The sequence below is a fragment of the Lagenorhynchus albirostris genome, chromosome 15, assembly GCF_949774975.1.
Source record: "Lagenorhynchus albirostris chromosome 15, mLagAlb1.1, whole genome shotgun sequence".
Lineage (NCBI taxonomy): Eukaryota > Metazoa > Chordata > Mammalia > Artiodactyla > Delphinidae > Lagenorhynchus > Lagenorhynchus albirostris.
Genome location: NC_083109.1, coordinates 34,233,080 through 34,249,553, shown reverse-complemented (window position 1 = coordinate 34,249,553; position 16,474 = coordinate 34,233,080). Strand labels below are relative to the sequence as shown.

Genomic DNA, 16,474 nt, shown 5'->3' with positions numbered 1-16,474 from the left:
CACCTAGGTCTAACACTCCCTAATTGGATGGTAGATCATGATCGATCTGATTATTGGTCTAATGGGTCAGGTATGTGTTATGTAGCCACCCCAGCCCAGGTATGGGCTGGTGGAGGTGGAAAGCGAGTCAGTTCCATCCGAACCTCAGGGACTGAAAGGGAGGAAGGAATGGGTCCCCAGGGAAGAATAACACCGTTCCCAAAGTGGTACACAGAAGCAAAGATAACAGTAGATCATAAGAAACAGAGCTATTTAGTACTTGAATTTTTCCTGACTTATGTAAACCACCCCTATTTTAGAGCTTCATATGCAAAGTGCGTCAGGCCTCTGGAGACATTGCTCAGGCTGTCCCAGCATCGGTTTGAGCTCCATGCCTCAGCTTGGCTGCTCTAAACGGCACTCTTCATTTCACTTGCCCTGGTATTTTCCTAGTGTCTTGGCCTATTTAGGTTGTGGTTGTTTGGTCAGAACAGAAGGCTTTAGTTCTCGCCACACTAACCAGAGGGAAATGATCAGACTTAAGACACTAAAAAAAGCTAGAATTCAACCTCTGCCAATTTTGCATAAACTAATCTAAATGTATAGCCAAATCTTGGATTGAAAAGCAGCAAATTATAATTCAGCATCTCTGAGCTGTTCTGGCCAAGCACAAGAAATGAGCCTCCCTCAAAGCATGGTTTTCAAACCAAGCCTGGATATTGGCCACCAATTTTGTAAAGAGCTCTGCCTTCGTGACTTCTCAAGAGTTACTCTGCCAATAAGTTATCACTCTATTTTTAAAACAGGCACAATATCACTTTGAATCAAGAATCATCAATGCAAATTAGCCTAGTACTATTAATAATAACCATCATGAAATTAGTCCTGGGTGAATCATCCCACAGGCCTGGATACCTATGCCGCACTGCTGCTCCAGAGGCCAGCACGGATGCAGGCAAGTGAAGATCAAAGCATCAGCAGCCAGTTGGTTTCTTCTCACTGGTTGGAGGAGGTACTGACAACAGTTGATCATTTTCTTCCTAAAGACAGAATCATATCTTAATTCCCTTTGTTTTCCTTCCAGTACTTTAGCCAGTTTTGCACACAGTAATATGGCAAATCGAATCTCCCTATGATGTTTCTCTCCCCACAATCAAACAAGATGAATGATTCAGTCCCAGAGTAGATGAGCTACGCTTTTTGTTGATGAACTCTTTTAATAAATAAAGAACAGCATAACCTAGGCTCTAAATGATAACATGTGTAAAATATTTATTGGCTTAAATAAGCACACAGGTTTAGAGACAAGGCAGCCTTCATTTTCAAGTTTTTCCAGGTCCAAACGTACCACTGTAGGAGGTGAGAGACCATTACGAGTGTTTCTAACCACCCTCTGAACTTTTTAAAAAGTCCTAACTAAGACATAAGTAGATTTAAGAGAGGTGGGTTTTTTTTGTCTGTTTTTTTAATGAATGAGGTTTATATCACTGGGTATTGGAAGAAGCAAGGAGTATTTGCAGGACTACTCAAAATTTTATCTGCTATACCCTCCATCAACCACTTTTTAACACCATATTCCAAGAATGGTTATTAAGAATGCTAATCATAGGTCAAGTCCAGGATATTCTTATCTCACAGAAGAGGAAGATGAGATTCTAAATCATTCAGGAACATCCCTGGTTCCTTAGTTATCATCCAGGATGAGAACTTAGAGTTCTCATACCCTTTGACAGACTTAAGTTCTTCCCTGACAGAGGGCCAAAGGATTACAGAGGGCAATTTCCCAATGACCAAATTATTTTTATTTTGAACAACACTAATAAAAATTATAAAGTGCTGGCTTAAATAATTCTTACTGTTTACAAAGACTTTCACATGACTTATTTATCAGTTAAATGATTATCCCATTTAAAACATTAACTAGGTAGTCTACATAGAAAAAAACCAGGTACAGATAGGCATCTATATATACATTTACCTCACTGCTCACACCCTCATTATGGGAGTAGTGGAGTCACTATCTTGTCTTTGAAAAATACCATGACTTCACATGTATACTAGTTCATCCATCTTGTGAGATAGGTGGATATTAACTATCATTAAGACCCTGATTTTGAAGTTAGAAAAACTGAGACAAGCCACTCATTCAATAAGGCAACCAAGATTATTAATAGTAAAGGAAGGAGGCCAGGCTGCTGGCAGTCCAGTGTAGAGAACACCCCTTCCCAGTGGAACAGGACTGGCTGGTTGATTACAGACAAACCCAGCAGGTGGGTCAAGATAGCAGCTGCTCATACACTTGTCTCTCCTTCCTGCTGACATACTCACCCCATCTCAGCACCACCCCTGCGGGAGCTATCCGCTATTAAGTTCTCATTACATATGCCAGGCACGCGCCAAACATCTTGTACATCCTATGTCATCGAATTCTCACAATAACTCTATAAGCTGGGGCCATAATTTTGTCTATTTTATAGATGGAGAACTGAAGCTCAGAGAAGTTAAGCAACAAGCCCAAGATCACACAGCCAGTAAAGTTGCAGAGCTGGGATTTGAACCTATTCTGTGACTGCAAAGTTTGTTCCTGTCCCTTGGCCCCCATAAACTTCACTGCCCACCTTTGCTGCCCACATTCTTCCTTCCTTGCTCTCCTTTCCACCACTTTCCAGAATCAGAAGGTATAATAGAAGCAAAAAAAAAAAAAAAATAGCTTTTCCTGACAAGACCTCCTCTTCTCAATTTTATTCTGATGAGAATTTTTTAACAGAAACTCTGGGGAAACTTTAAGTCTCATTAAACTCACTTTATATCAATCAGTAACTCCCTGAGTTAATTTAACACACACAATGGCTATCAGCTTACATCCCTGGCCCCTGCTGAGGTAGGTCTTGCAAATAAACCAACCTCATACCTGCAGATAATACTAACTCTTGTAGCAAGCTGGCCTTTTGTCATTGTTGCAATATTAGTAAAGAGTCAGGCAGGACAACTTGTGAGTGAGAGTTCTGTAAATGCTGCTTTGCCTACAAATGCTTATGCAAAGTAACATCAAAGGGGATGGGTATCTTCTGGAATCTAAAACTGCTTAAAAAAGGGGAGTTTGGGGATTAACACCAGGAAAAATATGTGCAAAACAGGGAAGAAATGATAAGAAACACTTTGTGCTACAAGATTTTCAGTGGGTTTTCTCACCCTTTTTTTATTGAAGTATAGTTGATCCATGATGTTGTATTAGTTTCAGGTTTACAACAAAGTGATTCAGTTATATATATATATATATATTATATACATTATTATATAATACATATATATATACAAATATATATATTCTTTTCAAGATTCTTTTCCATTATAGGTTATTACAAGATACTGAATATAGTTCTCTGTGCTATACAGTAGGCCTCTGTTATTCATCTATTTTATATGTAGTAGTGTGTATCTGTTAATCCCTCAGTGGGGTTTTTAGTTGTGTTTTGCTTTGTTTTCTTATTTTCCCCACATCTGCTGCCTAGCACGGGCTGTTTTCTATTTCTCTACATTTTAGGAGGGTTATTTGGATGTTTAGCTCTGGACACTGGCCCAACAGAGGTAAGCAGCAGCTCTTCTAGGCCCAAGACAAATTCCAAGTTCCCCTCTCTCCTACTTTCTATAGCCCCCCACTTGCCCAAAGTCTAGAACCACAAAATATCTAGTTGGAAGAATCATTTAATCTCCAAACCAAGATTCTTAACCTTTATTGTGCCAGGGAGTCATTTGATAATTCACTGACTGCTTCTCAGAACAATGATTTTGAATGCATTGAGTAAAATGTATAAGATTATTAAGGAAAACAATTATATTGAAATAGTTATAATAATATTTGTAATTGTGGTAAAATAATTGTTAAATAGAAAGATCTAGTAGTGGGTCTAATCTTTACCACAATTTCAAAGTAGTGATACGAGCATAAAGAAGTTTGAGATACCTGTGACAACTAGTTGTAATGTGATGTGTGACAGAGGTCTGATATTATCATACCATGGGGATTTGTCCATATTTATAATTGATGGAAAAGTTATATCTCAACTAAAGCGTAGGAAACAGAAAGAAGTAATTTTTTTCCTATCTAAGTTCACGGACACTCTAACTGCTACCCATAGATCTGCTGATGGATCCCAAGATAAGAACCCCTTTTGTAAAGATCTACACACTGGTTATTACTCTCCCTTAAATGTTTTCACCGCATGAGTTCTGCACCCTCTCTGCCCTGCACCTTGACCTGAAGAGCAACCCTTTCTAAGTGAGGAGCTTATGCTTCACACCTGGATTTCTAGCACCTGTCAGTAAGATTGTTTTAAAACAATCTTTACCATTGATTATGACTGAATTGATTATGACTGAATCTCTAGGAAACCTGAAATGGCAAATTTTTGTTATTCTTCTCCAGCTATTAAACTTAGAGTTTTGGAAATAGAAGTCAGCCTCCAAAGGGCTTGACAGTGAAAAAAGTCCATCTGCAGGTAGCTGGATTAAACCAAACCAAGGCTTTGCCTACAAAAATGAGGTATAGGGGGCTTCCCTGGTGGCACAGTGGTTGAGAGTCCGCCTGCCGATGCAGGGGACACGGGTTTGTGCCCCAGTCCGGGAAGATCCCACATGCCGCAGAGCGGCTGGGCCCGTGAGCCATGGCCGCTGAGCCTGCGCGTCTGGAGCCTGTGCTCCGCAACGGGAGAGGCCACAGCAGTGAGAGGTCCGCGTACCGCAAAAAAAAAAAAGAAAAAAGAAAAAATTTTCTTTCAAAAAAAGGGAAAAGAAAAGGTCAAGAAAATAGCAAAGAGAAAGAGAGAAAGACAGAAAGAGAGAAAGAGAGAGAGAGAGAGAGAGAAAGGTAGAAATAAAAGGAAAGAAAAACAAGGAGATTTTAATAAGACTCTTAAAATATGACAATCCAACATTAGAAATCGCCCTGTCTTCATTGTCATTGTTATTTAGCATTAGTCAGCACACAGTTCTGAATGTCAGCTTTTAGCTTTGCAGCAGGACAGGGTTTGAGATCAGTCTCCCTAGTATGAAGAGGACGAAGAGGACTGTGCAGAAAATCAACCAACACTCAAGTGAAAATTACACTCCTTATCTCAGAGGAGTCTATGAAATTCGGGCAACTTCAAGTTTGAGGGCCAGCTCTCAAACACAGTGTTTTTGGAAAAGACTATCTTAAACATATATATAGCTATGCAAATTCCACGTTTCCTTTCATGCTATTTTCGGATTGTTTTTCAAATTAAACATTAGACTCTGCAGCACACAGAGGATGTTAGATTAGAGGGCCGGGTGAGTTCCACAAGGTTTGGGTTTTCCGCACTTGCCTAGAAATAGCTTTTCTCTGGGTGGGCCAGGTGAAATGCAACAAAGTTATTGTTACCTCACTTCCCTTGGCTTTTTGGGTGGAGAAGCCAGATGAAAGAGAAAAAGAGAAGAGGAAAAATAAAGGGCGGCCAGGGAGAGAGAACAAGGGAGGGAGATGCCGTTTTGGATTCAATGAGGTCAGAGGGATCTACCATCAGATTTTTGTTGTAGTTGTTTAAAGAGCAAATAAAGAACAGGTTTTTTAAAAAACTGGGCTTATAACAATGATGAGAGCAGAAATGTTCACCTACCGCATTGGACGTCAGTGCTGGTTTGCCCAAGATATGACAAGCAAGTGCAAATAGACCCCACGCATTCAGGTCGCCACTGGCTCCGTCCTGTCAACCAGCTGGGGCTTTTGGCTGCACTGAGTTCATTTACACAACAGCAATGAGCCTTGGCTGGGAGTTAAAAGAGAAACTTTCTGCTCGAGTGCTTAATATTGTACCAAAAATGAATGCACCATCATACTTTTTCAAGGACTCCTTCTACAGTTTCTCCATTAAATTATATAACCTGGCACAACTAGTCGGGTTTCTTTCATTTAGAAGAATGTACCAGCAGACTTCTTTCCAGCTAGAGGAGAATGCTTCTAATTATGTGACCAGTTCAGTTACTGAAATACACTGTACTATTAGCCAGGTGATTGAAGAGCGGTTTTGACATGCTCAGAGCCTGTCAGGGACAGGAACATAAGGCCTTAGGCCAACATCCAACTCTTTCCTGCCTACCTAGAGCCACTATCTGAATAATTCACGGTTTCCATATGGGGGGGGGAGGGTGATGTTTACATATTTCACAGACCTTATTTTTAGCAAATTAACAATAACTGGAAAAGAAGCAAGGGCTTTGTACTTCTGCAGAAAAGCAGGCTTCCAAAAAGTCCTTCCCTCCGTCTCCTGTTATAATTTATAGTATGACGAAGCTATAAATCAGTCATCATACCAGTTAATTTTTTTTTCAACAGCTATTACATCTGCTACTTTTGCTTCAGGACATGAAGGGACAAACACAATTGTTATCAAGGAATGAATTGTGTGGGATAAGAGCTTTGCGGTGCTGCTTTCTCCAGGAAGACATTGATGGCAGGTGATTCTCCGGGACTCATACCACCTCCTCCAGCAGCACCCGGAGAAAGTCCGCACTGGCTCAGAGTCAGATACAGATGCTCAAAACCACATCTTTCAGAGATCCCCAAACAAGGACATTTCCCTCGGCCTCTGGCCATCCCTCATTTCCTTGGGTTGTTGCTGCTTCTGTGACGTATTTCACAAAGCTTGAGGCTGGAAACCCCCTCCCAGGGCGAAAGCTTGCTTCTTTCCCTGTGGTGATCACCTCCTAACTTCGAAACACCTTCTTTCTGAATTACATGCATGCCTTGTTTACCCCTTTCTTTCTGTCTTAAGCACAGTTTTGAATTCCCTTTACTCCCTCTGCCATCTGGATCGGCACAGCCTGGGGCCTGGGTGGTAACTGGCTTTAGATGCGGTCATCAGAGTGCTGAGCATTTTTATATCCAAATGAAAAGGGTTGTTCTCTCAGCAAAGCTGAACAAGTGATGACATTCCTTGGGCTAGAAGGAGTCAAGCTACACAGGTTAATTTTGACCCCAGGGAGTGACTACAGTTTCCCAGCTCTCTTCACCTCCCTTCCCACCCCCAAAAGGCCTTCATGGTAAACAGAACCCTGGGTCTCCAGTGTCCCTGTCCTGTACGAGAACATGGCAGGGGCTCAGTCAGGGGCACTGGGCTCCCTGCTGGGAAACACCTTCAATCCCAGCTCCTCTAAGCCCCTCCCGAGCAGCGCCTGAGAGGGGACTTCATTTCTGTGAGCTCCTGTGTCCTCATCTGCAAATCAGGAGGATGAACTCCTGGGTCCCCAAGATCCCCCCTCTCCCCATTACTAACCCTAGTAACCCACAATGAGACCTACAGGATAGATTGAACAGACATGTTTGTTCTTTTTCTCTATTTTTGACAATATTTGAAATGTTTCTGTTTTTATTTTTTTAAATCCTATTTTCTTTATTTCCTGCTCTGAAAGGGTAAGGCAGGAAATAACATGCCTACTTTAAAGAAAGGAAAAATGTTAGCTCCCACAATAAGGTGAGATATAGACATAGATATAGACATAAATTCACTTATTTATTGAGTTCTTAGTAGATGGCAGATATGTGCTAAATACTACACAGTTGCAATTGCTGGATTACTTGTATACATTCTTTTGTTTTGTTTTTTTTACTTATATACATTCTTTTTTTAAAAAAACTTATTTATTTATGTATTTTTGGCTGTGTTGGGTCTTCGTTTCTGTGCGTGGGCTTTCTCTAGTTGTGGCGAGCGGGGACCACTCTTCATCGCAGTGTGCGGGACTCTCACTGTCGCGGCCTGTCTTGTTGTGGAGCACAAGCTCTAGATGCGCAGGCTCAGTAGTTGTGGCTCACAGGCCCAGTTGCTCCACGGCATGTGGGATCTTCCCAAACCAGGGCTTGAAACTGTGTCCCCTGCATTGGCAGGCAGATTGTCAACCACTGCGCCACCAGGGAAGCCCTACTTATATACATTCTTAATCAGCCTTACCACCTAATCAGAGCAAGCAAATCGTCCCTGATGTGTCCTAGAGATAGGATCTGGTGTAAACATCACTGGGCTGGGATTTAGGAGACCTGAGTTCAGAGCCAAGTGCCTCTCTCTCTCTCTCTCTCACTGGGACCTGACTCTCAACCAAATACACTAATTTTGGGCTCAATCACTGAAATGAATCTGTCCAATTCTTTCCAGCTCTTAAATTATACCATCTGCAAAAGACTATTGCAAAATAATATTCAACGTCATTAGCCATTGAGGAAATGCAAATTAAAACCACAGTGAGATATCACTTCACACCTGTCAGAATAGCCAAACTAAATAACAGTAACAATACCAAATACTGGAGAGGAGGCAGATTATACTAGATCCATTCTACACTGTTTGTAGAATATACCATGGTAGAGTCACTGTGGAAAACAGGTAGGCAGTTTCTTATAAAGCTAAACATGCAACTACAATACAAGCCTGCAATTGGACATTTATTGCAGGGAAATTAAAACTAAGAGTCACGTAAAAACAGTATATGGCTATTCAAGGAAGATTTATTCATATTAGCTTAAAATTGGAAACAACCCAGATGTACTTCAGTGGGTGAATGATTAAACAAACCATGATATATTCATACAAGGGAATACTACTCAGCAATGAAAAGGAACAAGGTACAGATACACAATCTAGTGGATGAATCTCCAGGGCATTATGCTGAATGGAAAAAGACAATACCAAAAGGTTATACACTGTATGAGTCCATCTTTGTAATATTCTTGAAATGACGAAATTATAGAAATAGAAAACAGAGTAGAGGTTGCCAGAGGTCAGGGATGGAGGAGGGGTGAAGTAGGACAGGGAGGTGGTGATGGAATTTTTCTGTATCTTTTTTTCAATGTCAATATTCAGGATATTGTACTTTCGTTTTTCAACATGTTACCATTGGGGGAAACTGAGTCAAAGTTGCAAGTTAGGCAGTACACAGGATTTCTATTATTTCTGATGACTGCATGTGAATCTGCAGTCATCTCAAATAAAAAGCTTAATAAAAAAAATACTACTGCCTATTCTGATAGTATTGTGTTTCCTTGTTCCAGCTTGAGCCCTAATGAAAATCTGGGGGAAGTCTGGGGAAAAATAGGCAAGAGGTTGACAAAATGACAGCAAGGTTCTTGCCCAGCCTTTGAGCCCCCTTTGTGATGCCAAATGCTAGGAATGTGTGTCTGCCTTCAGCAGCTGTGTGAAAGCTCAGGACTGAGCAGAGAGACCCTCTCAACTTTTAAGAGGCAGGTGGCCTCTCCAGGGAGAAAGTGTCCTTTAAAGATAATGCAAAATAGCCCCAAGCTGAAAAGAACTTTTACTGTCCTGACCATTTGAAAAGCTATTGACAGGCAGGGCTGTGCTAATGAAGTTAAAGTGCTTTGCTTCTGCTGGCGGAAGCAGCAAATCTGGTTCTAATGGCTTTTCTTCAGAGAAATCCAGGTGCTGTGCACACAGGACCCTCACAGCGGCAAATGCAGACTTATTGAAGCTAACACTCCACCTCTTTCTAGTGACAATATTGTAATAAGAGATGTAAAGGCTGAAAGGCCTGACCAAGAAGGCTCACTCGAAGTCTACGGAGGGAATACTGGAGGTAACAGCAGTTAGCATTTATCCGGCACTCACGGGGCACTATCATGCAGTATCTCATTTAATCCACACAGGAACCTGAAGAATTGGGTGTAATTATCTTTATGGTTTACAGATGTGGAAGTTAAACTTCAGAGAGGTTAAGTGACCTGCCCAAGGTCATAAGGGACAAGCTGAGATGTCGCCAGAGGCAAAGCTGAGTTCTCCATCCCTGTGTAGGAAAGCAGTCTTCCGGATGGTGTGTAGTAGAACAGATCTGCTTGAATGGGGACAAGGTGTGCCCAGAGACATGATCAGGTACATTTTATAGAGAAAATAAATCATAACCGACTTTCTATAGCCATTCAAAATTTACAACAAGGACCTATTGTATAACACAGGGAACTCAGCTCAATATTCTATAATAACCTAAATGGGAAAAGAATTTGAAAAAGAATAAATATATGTATATGTATAATTAAAACACTTTGCTGTACACCTGAAACTAACACATTGTGAAACAACTATAGCCCAATATGAAATAAAAATAAAATTCATCTCAAAAAACAACACAAAAATTTACAACAGCTCAAGTTACTATGGCATAGAATTTGAATGGTTCCTTCTATCAAGTTCCCAAATTTAATAATTACTCTTTTGGGGTGTACAGCTTTGATACCTAACACTCACCTCCAGAGAAGGCTCCGGAGTGGCTGCACCATGTGGTGCCCTGAATCCTCCCACCTTCACACTGTAATATTCCTGTGATTATGACCTTGGTGCCCATTTGGGTTAGTATCTGGGAAGTTCTTTATTTAGCATGCGCATATAAAACCTATACCTTTGCTTTAGATATAATTTGGTCTTATTTCACATTTTTTCTTCTGCCTACAGAAGGTATGTGTGACTACTTATTATTGGTATTATTATCATCTATAAATAGTTGCTCCTCAATGCAAAAAATCATTTTATTGTATTTCTCTATTGTTGCTTAACAGTGATAATTAAAGTCTGACCCTTGATAAAAGTACAGTAAATTACAATTTTCTTTAAGAAATGAAAAAAACAAGATGTGTTTCTAAAAACAAAAGTTAAACACTATTTAGTTTAATTAGTTAATTAAAGAGAACCATAGCTTTCCATGGCCTTAGAAAACGACTATTCAAAATAGTTACTGATTACTGAGGAGTGTAAATATTTTATGACCTTTTCATAATTTTAATTATTAAGTTCAATAAAATTATATACTTCAATAATTTCTTGGATGCTTACTCCATGGTTAACTTTTCAAACTTTCTTATGACTTGTTTCAAATATTCTGAAGAAAGCAGGCATTTAAGTTTTTTAAATCAATTATCTGGCTCTTTAAAAGCCTATGTTTCCTTTCAGTAATTTATATTTTAAATTGACTTTAATTTGTACAAATACTTACTGTGAACTTGTAAAATCAGGAGTTTGGCAGGCTATACACGGCAATCCCTTCCTTCCAAAAAAAGATGTAACTCACTAGCTAGGCAATCCATTGAAGACTATCTCAAATTTAGATTAGCGTAGCCTGGTAATCCTTCTCATCCTCGTTTAAATGTCCTACTTGTTAGGAGAAGTTATCAAATTAAGCCTTGGTGGCCAAGCAAACTACGTCAGCCGCTACCACAAAGCATCCAGTTTACCCAGGGGGAAAATATTGGAACATTTTAAAACATCTGCAAGCACAAAATAAGAAAGTATCAGATCAAAGAGAGGAAGCTAGTTACAAGGTCAGTGGAGCAATTAATAAGCAAATACAAGAAGTCTCATAAAAGTCCAGAAACGTTCATTTTCCTTTCCTGCATGAAAACTGTCAAATTCATGCTTGGGAGCTATAACAAAGGAAATAGAAAAGGTGCCACTTTTGAATAATAGAGTTAGTAGATTGGTGTCATGCTAGGTAAATAAAGACAATTGATTCCAAAGATTATTCCTGAAGTATGGATGACTCTTTGGAAATCAGTAACCATGGTCAGTTAATGGCTTTGTTGAGAGTCTCTGGCAAGAACTCTTGAAAGAACATTATTCTACAGAATAATAACAATTAGAGTCATGTTAGTAAGTTAACTGAAAATTTTTAAAAAGCAAAAATGTACTCAAGAAGAACTACTCAAAGAAGTAAATGAATAATTTGAAACACATTTAAAATATTATAGAACAGCTGGAAAGTTTGCAGCTGCGATAACACAAGTGTAAAGGTATACATCAAGAGTTTGTTTCGAAAACTGCAAGATTCCAGTTTCTTATTGTTTTATTCACAGAGAAACTCACTGTTTTGAGAATTCACATCACATACAAATGACAAGTTACCAAACTCATTTCCCCATCAATTTCCTGATCCAGATACTGAGTGATGTTTCAGCTTACTAACCCCAGGCAACAAGAGTATATATTTAACTTCCAGTTGTGTAACTAAGGAATCAACATATATTGATTGAGCAACTATTATGTGTACCTACTGAGTCAAGCACTAAGAATAGAGTGATGAATAAGACCAACGGGTTCCTGGCATCATGGAAGTTACATTTTTTTTTTTTAGCAGCAGAGACAACCTTAAAGACAATTAATTACAATTGTGGTAAATGTTCAGAAGGGGAAGTACCTGGTGATATGAAAGTGTATAATGTGGTCCAGATATAGCCAAGGGCATCAGAAAAATTATCCTTAAAAAGTGACATTTGAACTAAGGCCTGAATAAAATCTCAGGGAGATCAACCAGGTATTGAGCAGGACAGGGTGGCTGGGGGTGAAGTTGGGGAGCACTCCAGGCAGTATTAATTCTAGAGACACTGTAATGGCTCCATGACTGAAAGGAGCATGATTCACTTATAAAACGCAAAAGAAAGTCTATGTAACTATGGTCATGTGGAAACCTCTAGCAAAAGATCCAGGACTTGGATCACGATGGCAACAGTGGTGATGAAGGGAGGTGAATGAATTTGAAAGCTATTTTCCAAGTTAAATCAGTTAGGCTTGGAGATGGCTTAGATGCAGGAATTCATACAAGGAGATGAAGGTGTCAAGGATGGTTTGGGGATTTCTGGGTTGCCCAGCTAGACTGGTGTCATTCGGTGATGAAGTCACATATTCAGTTTTGAACATGCTCTATCTGAGAAAGCCCCAAAGAGAAGTGTGCATTGGAGATATAAATTTAGGAGTCACTGATGTAGAGATTACTGAAGTTATAGGCATAGTAAAATAACCTAGAAACAGAATATGGAGCTAAAAAAGGAGAGTCTGACTCACTCCTGAGGACTTCCAACATTAAAAAACTTAGCGATATTTATCTAAGGAGAGATGACAGAAGTGGAAGAAAAGGCAAGAGATTAACAGCATCACCAAAGTCAAGGGAAAACTTTGAATTAAGCCAAAATCCCAGCATGCCTCACAATTCCAGTAAATGTCTCTTTGTGGTTATCTAGACACATGGTTTAAACAGTGCTTGTGACTATAAATAAATAGCATTTTTGTTCACTTTTGGGTTTGTTTTTGTTTTCCCCAGGAACTATAATTTGGATGAAATCTCTGAAGGAAAATATATCCTAAGTTCACAGTCCAATATGGTAGTCACTAGCTCCCTATGGTTATTTCAATTAATTAAATTAAAATAAAATTAGGTTAAGAATTCAACTTTTCAGTTTCACTAACCACATTTCACATGCTCAGCAGCACATGTGCCTAGTGGCTACCATTTTGGACACTGTAGATGTAGAACATTTCCATCCTTATACAATAGTTCTGTCTGATAGCTCTAGTCTAAGAGAATCCTATGTCCATGAGAAGACATGATTAAGTGAACCAAAAGTGAAGCAATGTCCCAGGTATTAAAATATTTCCCCCATTCCAGGAAGTCAGGAGGGAGAAGAAAGGATGGCAAGGGTCAGAAAAAAAAACAGGATGCAGCATTTGCCTCCATTATAGATGAGAGGACTGGGAAGGGTGATGAATGTATTTCAGAATCTCTTCAAAGGGGAAAGGGCAGAAAGTTAGTCTGAGGGACTTTCAACTAGAGACCAAGGAATGCAAGGTCTTTAAGTTCAAGCTCTGACATGAGCGGGAGAGAGTTCCTTCAAGAAGGGAGATAACCCCCACTATAGGTGTCCTTTTGACACGCTTGCCTAAATTAAGCTTCACCTTTCTAGATAAGTTAGAAATTCTGCCAATACAACCTATTGAAGGACACATTTTAACTTTAAACCTTATGCTATGAGACCTAGAAAAGGACATTAATAATGCTGATGAAAGGAGTTTTCCTCACTCTCAAAAACTCATGGAAGGTATGTTTGGATGAACTTTTTTGATTTAAATTCCAGGCATTTTTTTTCTCACCCATCTTGCTACAGCCAATGTTCTCTCATATTAAGGGGAAGAGATAACTGAATACTCCAGAAACATAGCTTCAAATATTGAAATTAGAGTGTTTCAGGAAAAAAAATAGTTTTTAAATCTGATATCGCTGCTCACTCACTGAATGCTATTTATGAGTGTACCAGATATGAAGAATTGAGTTACTTCAGTGAAACTATTTTATTGAATATGGGTTAACATGTTTGTAAGTCATTAAAAAGTGTCCCTATATTTTGCCCAAATAGCAATAAGTGTAAAGGCCCCATCCTTGTTTTAGAAGATATAATAAAAACAGCAACAACAATAATTAACATGAAATGAGCCCTTACTATGGGCCAGGTTCTCTGTACTTATTAGCTCATTTAATCGTCACAATAATCATATGAGGTGAGCACTGTAATTATCCCATTTTACAGAAAAAAATACCAATATTAAGACATTTTAATAGGATCAGTATAATAGAATAACAGAGATCAAATTTCCATACCTAAACTGATCAACAGAACATTGATTCAACTATTCAATTGAGCAATAAAACTAGAAATGACTGTGGAAGAAAACTTCCATGTGGGCCAGACTGGTTGTGAAATGGAATTTTTAGGAGTATTTTTCAAAAGAAAAATTTGCTAATTCATGTATTTAAAAATAATTTATTGACTGGTGTATACTGGGCACTGGACTATAGGCTGGAGATAAAAAGCTGAATAAGATAAAATATAAACCCTACATGTATACAAAAGAAAAAGGCAGAGAAAGGGAAGAATGTTCCAGATAGTTGTGTCAAAAAAAGACTCTCAAAACAGTTGTGTGACTGATCCTCATTCTCTCTCTCTCCTTCCCTCTCTCCCTCTTTTTTCCTCTCCTTCTCTCTGTCCCTTTCTGTCCTTGCCTCTTTATCTCTCATTCTAGATACTTCTACATACTTCTAGAAAGATATGTGGTTGTAATGAGATAATCAGTGCACCCATATGTCTTCATTCGTCTGAGACCGTCTCAATTTATACCTACTGCTAAGGTACAGTTATAAACAGTGCTTCACTTTACTCTCAAAAGTGTCTTGATTTGGGTGATAAATAATATGATCATCCTACAAATAATATTTGCTTTTGTAGAAACTGAAACAGGGAACAGGGAGGTATACACTTTCGTCAACATACCTACAGTTGATCATCTTCCAGAAAAAAATTTTTAAAAAATTTGACTTTCTATTACTGGAAGGAAGTTTTGGCAGGAAACTGCTTTCCACTAAGTGAGAGCAGCCAGTGCTTAGACACAGGTGGCAGAAGCAGAATTAGAAGATGGAGAAGGCCAGCCTGGAAGATAGCAGCTTCCACAAATGTCCTGTTCAAAAGATCAAGGTTCTAGTTTCCTAAACTTTCTCAGCAAAATCTCCTCCAAATCCTTGATGACTCCAAGTAAGCCATCACCACCAACCCAACTCTTTCTATAAACTCTGCCTCTGCATTTCCAACCACCTATTCGACATTTATGTCCAGTGCTCCAAAAGTATTCAAAGGCATCATGTCCACCTTGAATTAATGATGCTCTTCCCCCCCAAGTTGTTCTTCCTCCTGCCCATCCCAATCTCAGAGAATTGCAGGTCTTTCTATTAGTCACACAAGGCAGAAAGGAAAATTGACCTCATCCTTGATACCGCCTACTCTTTCATTTTCACATTGGATAAATGATCAGTTTCTGTAATACCACCTCCTTTCACAGTTCTTTCTCTCCAGACCTACTGTTAGTTTGGGGTCTGGAGAGAAAGTCTCTGTTAGTTTGGAGTTCCCTTAAAGCTTCCTTGAGACCAGGTTTAGGGACAAGTAGTTTATCTGAGAGGTGACCCCTGGAAGAACAGTGAGGGTATGGGGAAGGAGGAAGCAAGTTACCGCTGTGGGCAGCTGGAGCTCACATCCATCAGTGCCCTCTGACAGGCTGTGCTGAATATACCTCAGAAAATCCCACCTGGAGGTGAAGGTGCAGGAGTATCTTTCCACCAACTCCCATCCCTCACTGAGGCTTATTCCTCGGACATTATCTCTCTCAGCACCTTCAGACTCTGCACGCTGGCCAAGCATCCTCTTTCTGTCAGAGAAAGTCTTTAGAAGAGAGTCAGAGGAAGCCTTTGGTGTGATCTGGAACATTATTCACTGCCTTCCGAGTGAGTGCATCATGCTGGTCTCTACACCCTTACCTAGGGCTCTCATGATGTCAGGCCTAGATTCTGGCAAGGGGGACCTAATGTATCTCCTTATCTCCCATCCTTGCAATTCCTCTTCAACCTCCACACAGCAGCCGGGGATGATTCTGAACACAAAACGTGGATGTGATCATGTCCTGCCCATCACGGAGTCTTTAACAGCTCTCCAAGGGCTCAGAGAAATGCTTCAAACTCTCTCGGCGGGCTCCTGCCCAGCTCTCTCTGTACCTCCTGCCCACCCCCCCACCACCGCCACTTCCACACGGTGCTTTTTTAATCCTCAGCACCTTGCATTCTCTGCCGAGAATCCTCCCTTTCTTTGCTCGTCCCTCCCTGGCCCTCTCGTCCCCTT

General features: G+C 39.9%; 1 long non-coding RNA gene across 1 annotated transcript; it reads right to left on the bottom strand.

Moving 5' to 3' along the window:
• Positions 1–7,489: 7,489 nt before the first annotated feature.
• Positions 7,490–11,114, bottom strand: LOC132505856 (uncharacterized). Its single transcript, XR_009535562.1, has 2 exons — positions 10,984–11,114; positions 7,490–7,867 (listed from the first exon to the last, which is right to left on the bottom strand). It is a non-coding gene; the product is annotated as an uncharacterized LOC132505856 (long non-coding RNA).
• Positions 11,115–16,474: the final 5,360 nt, after the last annotated feature.